Source organism: Oncorhynchus keta, unplaced genomic scaffold, assembly GCF_023373465.1.
Source record: "Oncorhynchus keta strain PuntledgeMale-10-30-2019 unplaced genomic scaffold, Oket_V2 Un_contig_1957_pilon_pilon, whole genome shotgun sequence".
NCBI classification, from domain to species: domain Eukaryota; kingdom Metazoa; phylum Chordata; class Actinopteri; order Salmoniformes; family Salmonidae; genus Oncorhynchus; species Oncorhynchus keta.
Window position 1 is genome coordinate 1 of NW_026281550.1, and position 13,941 is coordinate 13,941.

A 13,941-nucleotide genomic window follows, 5' to 3' on the forward strand; every position below is an offset into this window, starting at 1 on the left:
GACTGTCTAGTCAGGTTAGGAGACTGTCTAGTCAGGGTCAGGAGACTGTCTAGTCAGGGTCAGGAGACTGTCTAGTCAGGTCAGGAGACTGTCTAGTCAGGGTCAGGAGACTGTCTAGTCAGGGTCAGGAGACTGTCTAGTCAGGGTCAGGAGACTGTCTAGTCAGGGTTAGGAGACTGTCTAGTCAGGGTCAGGAGACTGTCTAGTCAGGGTCGGAGACTGTCTAGTCAGGGTCAGGAGACTGTCTAGTCAGAGACGTCAGTCAGGAGACTGTCTAGTCAGGGTCAGGAGACTGTCTAGTCAGGGTCAGGAGACTGTCTAGTCAGGGTCAGGAGACTGTCTAGTCAGGGTCAGGAGACTGTCTAGTCAGGGTCAGGAGACTGTCTAGTCAGGGTCAGGAGACTGTCTAGTCAGGTCAGAGACTGTCTAGTCAGGGTCAGGAGACTGTCTAGTCAGGGTCAGGAGACTGTCTAGTCAGGGTCAGGAGACTGTCTAGTCAGGGGCTGTGAGACCGTCAGGCTCACGGTCAGGAGACTGCCCCAGTCAGGCCAGAGACCGTCTAGTCAGGTTAGAGACTCTAATAGTCAGACCGTCTAGTCAGGTCAGTAGACTGTCTAGTCAGTGGTTAGAGACTGTTCAGTCAGGTCTGTAGACTGTTCATCAGGTTGTGATGACTGTCTAGTCAGGGTCAGGAGACTGTCTGTCAGGGTTTAGGAGACTGTCTAGTCAGGGTCAGGAGACTGTCTAGTCAGGAGTCAGAACTGTCTAGTCAGGGCAGTGAGACCTCTAGTCAGAGACTGTCTAGTCAGGGTCAGAGACTGTCTAGTCAGGGTCAGAGACTGTCTAGTCAGGTCAGAGACCGTCTAGTCAGGTCAGTAGACTGTCTAGTCAGGGTCAGAGACTGTCTAGTCAGGGTCAGAGACTGTCTAGTCAGGAGACTGTCTAGTCAGGAGACTGTCTAGTCAGGTCAGGAGACTGTCTAGTCAGACTGTCTAGTCAGGAGACTGTCTAGTCAGGTTAGAGACTGTCTAGTCAGAGGTCAGGGAGACTGTCTAGTCAGGGTCAGGAGACTGTCTAGTCAGGGTCAGTAGACTGTCTAGTCAGGGACTGTCTAGTCAGAGACTGTCTAGTCGAGACCGTCTGGTCAGGGTTAGAGAGTCAGTCAGGAGACTGTCCAGTCAGGGGTCAGGAGACTGTCCAGTCAGGGGTCAGGTCTAGTCAGGGGGAGACTGTCTAGTCAGGTCAGGAGACTGTCTAGTCAGGGTCAGAGACTGTCTAGTCAGGGTAACAGGAGACTGTCTAGTCAGGGTCAGGAGACTGTCTAGTCAGGGTCAGGAGACTGTCTAGTCAGGGTCAGGAGACTGTCTAGTCAGGGAGTCAGGAGACTGTCTAGTCAGGGTCAGAGACTGTCTAGTCAGGGTCAGGAGACTGTCTAGTCAGGGTCAGGAGACTGTCTAGTCAGGAGACTGTCTAGTCAGGTCAGAGACTGTCTAGTCAGGTCGGAGACTGTCTAGTCAGGGTCGGGAGACTGTCCAGTCAGGTCAGGAGACTGTCTAGTCAGGGGTCAGGAGACTGTCTAGTCAGGGTCAGGAGACTGTCTAGTCAGGGTCAGGAGACTGTCTAGTCAGGGTCAGGAGACTGTCTAGTCAGGGTCAGGAGACTGTCAGGTCAGGGTCAGGAGACTGTCTAGTCAGGTCAGGGGAGACTGTCTAGTCAGGGTTAGGAGACTGTCTAGTCAGGGTCAGAGACAGTCTAGTCAGGTCAGGAGACTGTCTAGTCAGGAGACTGTCTAGTCAGGTCAGGAGACTGTCTAGTCAGGGTCAGGAGACTGCCTAGTCAGGGTCAGGAGACTGTCTAGTCAGGGTTGGGAGACTGTCTAGTCAGGTCAGGAGACTGTCAGTCAGGGTGAGTGAGACTGTCTAGTCAGGGTTAGGAGACTGTCTAGTCAGGGTCAGGAGACTGTCTAGTCAGGGTCAGGAGACTGTCTAGTCAGGTCAGGAGACTGTCTAGTCAGGGTCAGGAGACTGTCTCAGGGTCAGAGACTGTCTAGTCAGGAGACTGTCTAGTCAGGGTCATGAGACTGTCTAGTCAGGGTCAGGAGACTGTCTAGTCAGGGTCAGGAGACCGTCTAGTCAGGTTAGGAGACTGTCTAGTCAGGGTCAGAGACTGTCTCAGGTCAGGAGACTGTCTAGTCAGGGTCAGTAGACTGTCTAGTCAGGGTCAGGAGACTGTCTAGTCAGGGTTAGAGATTGCCCAGTCAGGCTAGAGACTGTCTAGTCAGGGTCAGGAGACTGTCTAGTCAGGGCCAGGTGACTGTCTAGTCAGGTCAGCGAGACTGTCAAGTCAGGGTCAGGAGACTGGTCTAGTCAGGGTCAGAGACTGTCTAGTCAGGGGTCAGAGACTGTCTAGTCAGGGTCAGGAGACTGTCTAGGTCAGAGACCGTCTAGTCAGGGTCAGGAGACCGTCTAGTCAGGGTCAGAGACGTCTAGTCAGGGTCTGTGAGACTGTCCAGTCAGGTCAGGAGACTGTCTAGTCAGGGGTCAGAGACCCCCAGGGTCAGGAGACCGTCTAGTCAGGGTCAGAGACCGCCCAGTCAGGGTTAGAGACTCTAGTCATGGTCAGGGGAGACCGTCTAGTCAGGGGGTCTAGTAGGAGACTGGTCTAGTCAGGGTCAGGAGACTGGCGAGTCAGGGTCAGGAGACTGTCTAGTCAGGGTCAGGAGACTGTCAGTCAGGTCAGAGACTGTCTGTCAGTCAGGAGACTGTCTAGTCAGGGGCTGTGAGACTGTCTAGTCAGGGTCAGAGACTGTCTAGTCAGGGTCAGAGACCGATGCTCCAGTCAGTCAGAGACCGTCTAGTCAGGTCAGAGACCGTCTAGTCAGGGGTCAGGAGACTGTCTAGTCAGGGTTAGAGACTGTCTAGTCAGGGTCAGGAGACTGTCTAGGGTCAGGTCAGAGACTGTCTAGTCAGGGTTAGGAGACTCTAGTCATGGTCAGGAGACTGTCTAGTCAGGTTGCTAGGGAGACTCTAGTCAGGTCAGTAGACCGGGCCCAGTCAGGTCAGAGAATGTCTAGTCAGGGTTGGGGAGACCGTCTAGTCAGGTTAGAGACTCTAGTCGAGACCGGTCAGTAGACTGTCTAGTCAGGGTCAGAGACCGTCTGTCAGGTCAGAGGTCTAGTCAGAGACTGTCTAGTCAGGTCAGAGACTGTCTAGTCAGGTTAGAGACCGCCCAGTCAGGTCAGGAGACTGTCTAGTCAGGGTCAGGAGACCGACCGGCCCACAGTCAGGACACTGTCTAGTCAGGGTCAGGAGACTGTCTAGTCAGGGTCAGAGACTGTCTAGTCAGGGTCAGGAGACCGTCTAGTCAGAGCGTCAGGTCAGGAGACCGTCTAGTCAGGTCAGGAGACTGTCTAGTCAGGTCAGGTCTAGTCAGGAGACTCAGTCAGGTCAGAAGACTGTCTAGTCAGAGGTCAGTGAGAGACTAGTCACGGTCAGGAGACTGTCTAGTCAGGGTCAGAGACTGTCTAGTCAGGGTCAGAGACCGTCTAGTCAGGGTTAGGAGACTGTCTAGTCAGTCAGAGACTGTCTAGTCAGGGCAGGAGACCGTCTAGTCAGGTTAGAGACTGTCTAGTCATGGTCAGAGACTGTCTAGTCAGGTTAGAGACTGTCTAGTCAGGGTCAGAGACCTGTCAGTCAGGGTTAGGAGACTGCCCAGTCAGGGTCAGGAGACCGTCTAGTCAGGTCAGGAGACTGTCTAAGTCAGGAGACTTAGGAGACTGTCTAGTCAGAGGTCAGGAGACTGTCTAGTCAGGTCAGTAGACCGTCTAGTCAGGTCAGGAGACTGTCTAGTCAGAGGTCAGAGACCGTCTAGTCAGGTCAGGAGACTGTCTAGTCAGGGTCAGAGACCGTCTAGTCAGGGTCAGAGACTGTCTAGTCAGGGTCAGAGACTGTCTAGTCAGGGTCAGTAGACCGTCTAGTCAGGTCAGAGACTGTCTAGTCAGTCAGAGACCGTCTAGTCAGGTCAGAGACCGTCTAGTCAGGGTCAGGAGACTGTCTAGTCAGGGGTCAGTGAGACCGTCTATTGTGGGTCAGAGACTGTCTAGTCAGGGTCAGAGACCGTCAGTCAGGGTCAGAGACCGTCTAGTCAGGGTCAGGAGACTGTCAGGTCAGGGTCAGAGACTGTCTAGTCAGGGTTAGGGAGACTGTCTAGTCAGGGTCAGAGACTGTCTAGTCAGGTCAGGAGACTGTCTAGTCAGGGTCAGAGACCGTCTAGTCAGGGTCAGGTGACTGTCTAGTCAGGGTCAGGAGACATCTAGTCAGGTCAGAGACTGTCTATCAGGGTTAGGAGACTGTCAGTCAGGGTCAGAGACTGTCTAGTCAGGGTTAGGAGACTGCCAGTCAGGGTTAGAGACTGTCTAGTCAGGGTCAGGAGACTGTCTAGTCAGGGTCAGAGACCGTCTAGTCAGGTCAGGAGACCGTCTAGTCAGGGTCAGGTCAGAGACCGTCTAGTCAGGGTCAGAGACCGTCTAGTCAGGGTTAGGAGACCGTCTAGTCAGGGTCAGGAGACTGGGTCCAGTCAGGTCTGTAGACTGTCTCAGTCAGGGTCATGAGACCGTCTAGTCAGGGGTAGGAGACTGCCCAGTCAGGTTTGGAGACCGTCTAGTCAGGCTAGAGACTGCCCAGTCAGGTCAGGAGCACTGCCCAGTCAGGAGACCGTCTAGTCAGGTCAGGAGACTGTTCCAGTCAGGTCAGAGACTGTCTAGTCAGGAGGAGACTGCTCCAGTCAGGTCAGGAGACTGTCTAGTCGGGTCAGAGACTGTCTAGTCAGTCAGGAGACCGACAGGTCAGGGTCAGAGACTGTCTAGTCAGGTCAGGAGACTGTCTAGTCAGGGTCAGGAGACCGTCTAGTCAGGGTCAGGAGACTGTCTAGTCAGGGTCAGAGACCGTCTAGTCAGTCAGGAGACTGTCTAGTCAGGGTCAGAGACTGGCTAGCCGGGTCAGGAGACCAGTTCAGTCAGGCTGTGCAGACCGTCTAGTCAGGGGTCAGGAGACTGTCTAGTCAGTCTGTAGACTGTCTAGTCAGGTCAGTAGACTGTCTAGTCAGGGTCAGAGACTGTCTAGTCAGGGTCAGAGACTGTCTAGTCAGGTCAGAGACTGTCTAGTCAGGGTTAGAGACTGTCTAGTCAGGGTCAGAGACCGTCTAACAGGGTTAGGAGACTGCTCCAGTCAGGGTCAGAGACTGTCTAACAGGGTCAGAGACTGTCCAGTCAGGTTAGAGACTGTCTGAGTCAGTGTTAGAGACTGTCTAGTCAGGGTCAGAGACCGTCGAGTCAGTCAGTAGACTGTCTAGTCAGGTCAGGAGACCGTCCAGTCAGGTCAGAGACTGTCCCAGTCAGGGTCAGAGACTGCTCCAGTCAGGTCAGGAGACTGCTGTAGCTAGGTTCAGAGACTGTCCAGTCAGGGTCAGGAGACTGTCAGTCAGTCAGGTCTAGAGACTCTAGTCAGGGTCAGAGAATTGTCTGAAATGTGGGCCGGTATAATGGCCCTAATACAGGAGACTCTAGTCATGGTCAGAGACTGTCTAGTCAGGTTGTGAGACCTAGTCAGGGTCAGTAGACTGTCTAGTCAGGGTCAGAGAATGTCTAGTCAGGGTTAGGAGACTCTAGTCAGGGTCAGGAGACTGTCTAGTCAGGGTCTGTAGACTGTCTAGTCAGGCCAGACCGTCTAGTCAGGTTGTGAGACCGTCTGGGTCAGGGTTAGACACTCCAGTCAGGTCAGACTGTCTAGTCAGGGTCTGTAGACTGTCTAGTCAGGGTCAGTATGATCGTCAGTCAGGGTTAGAGAATTGCCCAGTCAAAGCCGTGGGAGACCGTCTGGGGCTCAGTAACACCAGACCGTCTAGTCAGGCCAATAGACCGTCTAGTCAGGGTTAGGAGACTGTCTAGTCAGGGTCAGGAGACTGTCTAGTCAGGGTCAGGAGACTGTCTAGTCAGGGTCAGGAGACTGTCTAGTCAGGGTTAGGAGACTCTAGTCAGGGTCAGTAGACTGTTTAGTCAGGGTCAGGAGACTGTCTAGTCAGGGTCAGTAGACTGTCTAACAGGGTCAGGAGACTGTCTAGTCAGGAGACTGTCTAGTCAGGGTTAGGAGACTCTAGTCAGGGTCAGGAGACTGTCTAGTCAGGGTCAGGAGACTGTCTAGTCAGGGTCAGGAGACTGTCTAGTCAGGGTCAGGAGACTGTCTAGTCAGGGTCAGGAGACTGTCTAGTCAGGGTCAGGAGACTGTCTAGTCAGGGTCAGGAGACTGTCTCGTCAGGGTCAGGAGACCGATAGGCTCACGGTCAGGAGACTGTCTAGTCAGGGTCAGGAGACTGTCTAGTCAGGGTCAGGAGACTGTCTAGTCAGGGTTAGGAGACTCTAGTCAGGGTCAGTAGACTGTCTAGTCAGGGTCAGGAGACTGTCTAGTCAGGGTTAGGAGACTCTAGTCATGGTCAGGAGACTGTCTAGTCAGGGTTAGGAGACTCTAGTCAGGGTCAGGAGACTGTCGAGTCAGGGTCAGGAGACTGTCTAGTCAGGGTCAGGAGACTGTCAAGTCAGGGTCAGGAGACTGTCTCGTCAGGGTTAGGAGACTGTCTAGTCAGGGTCAGGAGACTGTCTAGTCAGGGTCAGGAGACTGTCTCGTCAGGGTCAGGAGACCGATAGGCTCACGGTCAGGAGACTGTCTAGTCAGGGTCAGGAGACTGTCTAGTCAGGGTCAGGAGACTGTCTAGTCAGGGTCAGGAGACTGTCTAGTCAGGGTCAGGAGACTGTCTAGTCAGGGTCAGGAGACTGTCTAGTCAGGGTCAGGAGACTCTAGTCATGGTCAGGAGACTGTCTAGTCGAGGTCAGGAGACTGTCTAGTCAGGGTCAGGAGACTGTCTAGTCAGGGTCAGGAGACTGTCTAGTCAGGGTCAGGAGACTGTCTAGTCAGGGTCAGGAGACTGTCTAGTCAGGGTCAGGAGACTGTCTAGTCAGGGTCAGGAGACTGTCTAGTCAGGGTCAGGAGACTGTCTAGTCAGGGTCAGGAGACTGTCTAGTCAGGGTCAGGAGACTGTCTAGTCAGGGTCAGGAGACTGTCTAGTCAGGGTCAGGAGACTGTCTAGTCAGGGTCAGGAGACTGTCTAGTCAGGGTCAGGAGACTGTCTAGTCAGGGTCAGGAGACTGTCTAGTCAGGGTCAGGAGACTGTCTAGTCAGGGTCAGGAGACTGTCTAGTCAGGGTCAGGAGACTGTCTAGTCAGGGTCAGGAGACTGTCTAGTCAGGGTCAGGAGACTCTAGTCAGGGTCAGGAGACTGTCTAGTCAGGGTCAGGAGACTGTCTAGTCAGGGTCAGGAGACTGTCTAGTCAGGGTTAGGAGACTCTAGTCAGGGTCAGGAGACTGTCTAGTCAGGGTCAGGAGACTGTCTAGTCAGGGTCAGGAGACTGTCTAGTCAGGGTCAGGAGACTGTCTAGTCAGGGTCAGGAGACTCTAGTCAGGGTCAGGAGACTGTCTAGTCAGGGTCAGGAGACTGTCTAGTCAGGTCAGGAGACTGTCTAGTCAGGGTCAGGAGACTGTCTAGTCAGGGTCAGGAGACTGTCTAGTCAGGGTCAGGAGACTGTCTAGTCAGGGTCAGGAGACTGTCTAGTCAGGGTCAGGAGACTGTCTAGTCAGGGTCAGGAGACGTCTAGTCAGGGTCAGGAGACTGTCTAGTCAGGGTCAGGAGACTGTCTAGTCAGGGTCAGGAGACTGTCTAGTCAGGGTCAGGAGACTGTCTAGTCAGGGTTAGGAGACTGTCTAGTCAGGGTCAGGAGACTGTCTAGTCAGGGTCAGGAGACTGTCTAGTCAGGGTCAGGAGACTGTCTAGTCAGGGTCAGGAGACTGTCTAGTCAGGGTCAGTAGACTGTCTAGTCAGGGTCAGGAGACTGTCTAGTCAGGGTCAGGAGACTGTCTAGTCAGGGTCAGGAGACTGTCTAGTCAGGGTCAGGAGACTGTCTAGTCAGGGTCAGGAGACTGTCTAGTCAGGGTTAGGAGACTCTAGTCAGGGTCAGGAGACTGTCTAACAGGGTCAGTAGACTGTCTAGTCAGGGTCAGGAGACTGTCTAACAGGGTCAGGAGACTGTCTAGTCAGGAGACTGTCTAGTCAGGGTTAGGAGACTCTAGTCAGGGTCAGGAGACTGTCTAGTCAGGGTCAGGAGACTGTCTAGTCAGGGTCAGGAGACTGTCTAGTCAGGGTCAGGAGACTGTCTAGTCAGGGTCAGGAGACTGTCTAGTCAGGGTCAGGAGACTGTCTAGTCAGGGTCAGGAGACTGTCTCGTCAGGGTCAGGAGACCGATAGGCTCACGGTCAGGAGACTGTCTAGTCAGGGTCAGGAGACTGTCTAGTCAGGGTCAGGAGACTGTCTAGTCAGGGTTAGGAGACTCTAGTCAGGGTCAGTAGACTGTCTAGTCAGGGTCAGGAGACTGTCTAGTCAGGTTAGAGACTCTAGTCAGGTCAGGAGACTGTCTAGTCAGGCTAGGAGACTCTAGTCAGGTCAGAGACTGTCGAGTCAGGGTCAGGAAACTGTCTAGTCAGGGTCAGGAGACCGACTGCTCAGGGTCAGAGAGACTGTCTAGTCAGGCTGTGAGACTGGGTCTAGTCAGGTCAGGAGACTGTCTAGTCAGGGTTAGGAGACCGCTCACGGTCAGAGACTTCACGGTGAGGAGACTGTCTAGTCAGGGTTAGAGACTGTCTAGTCAGGTCTGTAGACCGTCTAGTCAGGGTTAGGGAGACTGTCTCAGTCAGGCTAGAGACTGTCTAGTCAGGTTAGAGACTCTAGTCAGGTCTGCAGACTGTCCAGTCAGGGGTCAGGAGACCGTCTAGTCAGGGTCAGTAGACTGTCTAGTCAGGTCAGAGACTGTCTAGTCAGGGTCAGAGACTGTCAGTCAGGGTCAGGAGACTGTCTAGTCAGGTCAGTAGACTGTCTAGTCAGGTCAGGAGACTGTCTAGTCAGGTCAGGAGACTGTCTAGTCAGGGTCCAGGAGACTGTCTAGTCAGGGTCAGGAGACTGTCTAGTCAGGGTCAGGAGACTGTCTAGTCAGGGGTCAGGAGACTGTCTAGTCAGGGTCAGGAGACTGTCGAGTCAGGTCAGGAGACTGTCTCTTCAGGGTCAGGAGACTGTCTAGTCAGGTTAGACCGTCTAGTCAGGGAGAGACTGTCTCAGGGTCAGGAGACTGTCTAGTCAGGGTCAGAGACTGTCTCAGGGTCAGGAGACTGATAGGCCTAGGGTCAGAGACTGTCTAGTCAGGGTCAGGAGACTGTCTAGTCAGGGTCAGGAGACTGTCTAGTCAGGTCAGGAGACTCTAGTCAGGGTCAGGAGACTGTCTAGTCAGGGTCAGGAGACTGTCTAGTCAGGTTAGAGACTCTAGTCATGGTCAGGAGACTGTCTAGTCAGGGTTAGGAGACTGTCTAGTCAGGGTCAGGAGACTGTCGAGTCAGGTCAGGAGACTGTCTAGTCAGGGTCAGGAGACTGTCAAGTCAGGAGACTGTCTCGGTCAGGGTCAGGAGACTGTCCAGTCAGGTCAGAGACTGCCCTAGTCAGGGTCAGGAGACTGTCTGTCAGGGGGAGACCTGATAGGCTCACGGTCAGGAGACTGTCTAGTCAGGGGTCAGGAGACTGTCTAGTCAGGGTCAGGAGACTGTCTAGTCAGGGTCAGGAGACTGTCTAGTCAGGGCTAGGAGACTGTCTAGGTCAGGAGACTGTCTAGTCAGGGTAGGAGACTGTCTAGTCAGGGTCAGGAGACTGTCTAGTCAGGGTTAGGAGACTCTAGTCAGGGTCAGTAGACTGTCTAGTCAGGGTCAGGAGAATGTCTAGTCAGGGTTAGGAGACTGTCTAGTCAGGGTTAGGAGACTCTAGTCAGGGTCAGTAGACTGTCTAGTCAGGGTCAGGAGACTGTCTAGTCAGGGTTAGGAGACTGTCTAGTCAGGGTCAGGAGACTGTCTAGTCAGGGTCAGGAGACTGTCTAGTCAGGGTCAGGAGACTGTCTAGTCAGGGTCAGGAGACCGACCGGCTCACAGTCAGGAGACTGTCTAGTCAGGGTCAGGAGACTGTCTCTTCAGGGTCAGGAGACTGTCTAGTCAGGGTTAGGACCGACTGTCTGTCAGGGTCAGGAGACTGTCAGTCAGGGTCAGGAGACTGTCTAGTCAGGGTCGGAGACTGTCTAGTCAGGGTCAGGAGACTGTCTAGGGTCAGGAGACCGATTCAGTCAGGAGACTGTCTAGTCAGGGTCAGGAGACTGTCTAGTCAGGGTCAGGAGACTGTCTAGTCAGGCTAGGAGACTAGTCAGGGTCAGGAGACTGTCTAGTCAGGTCAGGAGACTGTCTAGTCAGGTTAGGAGACTAGTCATGGTCAGGAGACTGTCTAGTCAGGGTTAGGGAGACTGTCTAGTCAGGGTCAGGAGACTGTCCAGTCAGGTCAGGAGAATGTCTAGTCAGGGTTAGAGACATCTAGTCAGGGTCAGGAGACTGTCTAGTCAGGGTTAGGAGGTCAGGGTCAGGAGACTGTCTAGTCAGGGTCAGGGAGACTGTCTAGTCAGGTCAGGAGACTGTCTAGTCAGGGGTCATGAGACTGTCTAGTCAGGGTCAGGAGACTGTCTAGTCAGGGTCAGGAGACTGTCTAGTCAGGGTCAGGAGACTGTCTAGTCAGGTCAGAGACTAGTCAGGTCAGTAGACTGTCTAGTCAGGGTCAGAGACTGTCTAGTCAGGGTCAGTAGACTGTCTAGTCAGGGTCAGGAGACTGTCTGGTCAGGGTCAGGAGACTGTCTAGTCAGGGTCAGGGAGACTGTCTAGTCAGGGTTAGGGAGACTGTCTAGTCAGGGTCAGGGAGACTGTCTAGTCAGGGTCAGTAGACTGTCTAGTCAGGGTCAGGAGACTGTCTAGTCAGGGTCAGGAGACTGTCTAGTCAGGGGAGACTGTCTAGTCAGGGGAGACTGTCTAGTCAGGGTCAGGAGACTGTCTAGTCAGGGTCAGGGAGACTGTCTAGTCAGGGTCAGAGACTGTCTAGTCAGGGTCAGGAGACTGTCTCACAGTCAGGAGACTGTCTAGTCAGGGTCAGAGACTGTCTAGTCAGGGTCAGGAGACTGTCTAGTCAGGGTTAGGAGACTGTCTAGTCAGGTGAGGAGACTGTCAGTCAGGGTTAGGAGACTGTCTAGTCAGGGTCTGGAGACTGTCCAGTCAGGGTCAGGAGACTGTCTAGTCAGGGTCAGGAGACTGTCTAGTCAGGGTTAGGAGACTGTCTAGTCAGGGTTAGGAGACTGTCTAGTCAGGGGGAGACTGTCTAGTCAGGGTCTGTAGACTGTCTAGTCAGGGTTAGGAGACTGTCAGGTCAGGAGACTGTCTAGTCAGGTCAGGAGACTGTCTAGTCAGGGTCAGGAGACTGTCTAGTCAGGGTCAGGAGACTGTCTAGTCAGGGTCAGGAGACTGTCTAGTCAGGGTCAGGAGACTGTCTAACAGGGTCAGGAGACTGTCTAGTCAGGGTCAGAGACTGTCTAGTCAGGGTCAGGAGACTGTCTAGTCAGGGTCAGGGAGACTGTCTAGTCAGGGTCAGGAGACTGTCTAGTCAGGGTCAGGAGACTGTCTAGTCAGGGTGGGGAGACTGTCTAGTCAGGGTCAGGAGACTGTCTAGTCAGGGTCAGGAGACTGTCTAGTCAGGGTCAGGAGACTGTCTAGTCAGGGTCAGGAGACTGTCTAGTCAGGGTCAGGAGACTGTCTAGTCAGGGTTAGGAGACTGTCTAGTCAGGGTCAGGAGACTGTCTAGTCAGGGTCAGGAGACTGTCTAGTCAGGGTCAGGAGACTGTCTAGTCAGGGTCAGGTAGACTGTCTAGTCAGGGTCAGGAGACTGTCTAGTCAGGGTCAGGAGACTGTCTAGTCAGGGTCAGGAGACTGTCTAGTCAGGGTCAGGAGACTGTCTAGTCAGGGTCAGGAGACTGTCTAGTCAGGTCAGGAGACTGTCTAGTCAGGGTCAGGAGACTGTCTAGTCAGGGTCAGGAGACTGTCTAGTCAGGGTCAGGAGACTGTCTAGTCAGGGTCAGGAGACTGTCTAGTCAGGTCAGGAGACTGTCTAGTCAGGGTCAGGAGACTGTCTAGTCAGGAGACTGTCTAGTCAGGGTCAGGAGACTGTCTAGTCAGGGGTCAGGAGACTGTCTAGTCAGGTTAGGGAGACTGTCTAGGGTCAGGAGACTGTAGTCAGGTCAGGAGACTGTCTAGTCAGGGTCAGTCAGGAGACTGTCTAGTCAGGGTCAGGAGACTGTCTAGTCAGGGTCAGTAGACTGTCTAGTCAGGGTCAGGAGACTGTCTAGTCAGGGTTAGGAGACTGTCTAGTCAGGGTCAGGAGACTGTCTAGTCAGGGTCAGGAGACTGTCTAGTCAGGGTCAGAGACTGTCTAGTCAGGGTCAGGAGACTGTCTAGTCAGGGTCAGGAGACTGTCTAGTCAGGGTCAGGAGACTGTCTAGTCAGGGTGGGGAGACTGTCTAGTCAGGGTCAGGAGACTGTCTAGTCAGGGTTAGGAGACTGTCTAGTCAGGGTCAGGAGACTGTCTAGTCAGGGTCAGGAGACTGTCTAGTCAGGGGTCAGTAGACTGTCTAGTCAGGGTCAGGAGACTGTCTAGTCAGGGTTAGGACTGTCTAGTCAGGGTTGGAGACTGTCTAGTCAGGGTCAGGAGACTGTCTAGTCAGGGTCAGGAGACTGTCTAGTCAGGGTCAGGAGACTGTCTAGTCAGGGTCAGAGACTGTCTAGTCAGGGTCAGGAGACTGTCTAGTCAGGAGACTGTCTAGTCAGGGTCAGGAGACTGTCAGTCAGGGTGAGGAGACTGTCTAGTCAGGGTTAGGAGACTGTCTAGTCAGGGTCAGGAGACTGTCTAGTCAGGGTCAGGAGACTGTCTAGTCAGGGTCAGGAGACTGTCTAGTCAGGGTCAGGAGACTGTCTAGTCAGGGTCAGGAGACTGTCAAGTCAGGGTCAGGAGACTGTCTAGTCAGGGTTAGGAGACTGTCTAGTCAGGGTCAGGAGACTGTCTAGTCAGGGTCAGGAGACTGTCTAGTCAGGGTCAGGAGACTGTCTAGTCAGGGTCAGGAGACTGTCTAGTCAGGGTCAGGAGACTGTCTAGTCAGGGTCAGGAGACTGTCTAGTCAGGTCAGGAGACTGTCTAGTCAGGGTCAGGAGACTGTCTAGTCAGGGTCAGGAGACTGTCTAGTCAGGGTTAGGAGACTGTCTAGTCAGGGTTCAGGAGACTGTCTAGTCAGGGTCAGGAGACTGTCTAGTCAGGGTTAGGAGACTGTCTAGTCAGGGTCAGGAGACTGTCTAGTCAGGGTCAGGAGACTGTCTAGTCAGGGGTTAGGAGACTGTCTAGTCAGGGTCAGGAGACTGTCTAGTCAGGGTCAGGAGACTGTCTAGTCAGGGTCAGGAGACTGTCTAGTCAGGTCAGGAGACTGTCTAGTCAGGGTCAGGAGACTGTCTAGTCAGGGTCAGGAGACTGTCTAGTCAGGGTCAGGAGACTGTCTAGTCAGGGTCAGGAGACTGTCTAGTCAGGGTCAGAGACTGTCTAGTCAGGGTCAGGAGACTGTCTAGTCAGGGTCAGGAGACTGTCTAGTCAGGGTCAGGAGACTGTCTAGTCAGGGTCAGGAGACTGTCTAGTCAGGGTCAGGAGACTGTCTAGTCAGGGTCAGGAGACTGTCTAGTCAGGGGAGACTGTCTAGTCAGGGTCAGGAGACTGTCTAGTCAGGGTCAGGAGACTGTCTAGTCAGGGTCAGAGACTGTCTAGTCAGGGTCAGGAGACTGTCTAGTCAGGTCAGGAGACTGTCTAGTCAGGGTCAGGAGACTGTCTAGTCAGGGTCAGGAGACTGTCTAGTCAGGGTCAGGAGACTGTCTAGTCAGGGTCAGGAGACTGTCTAGTCAGGGTC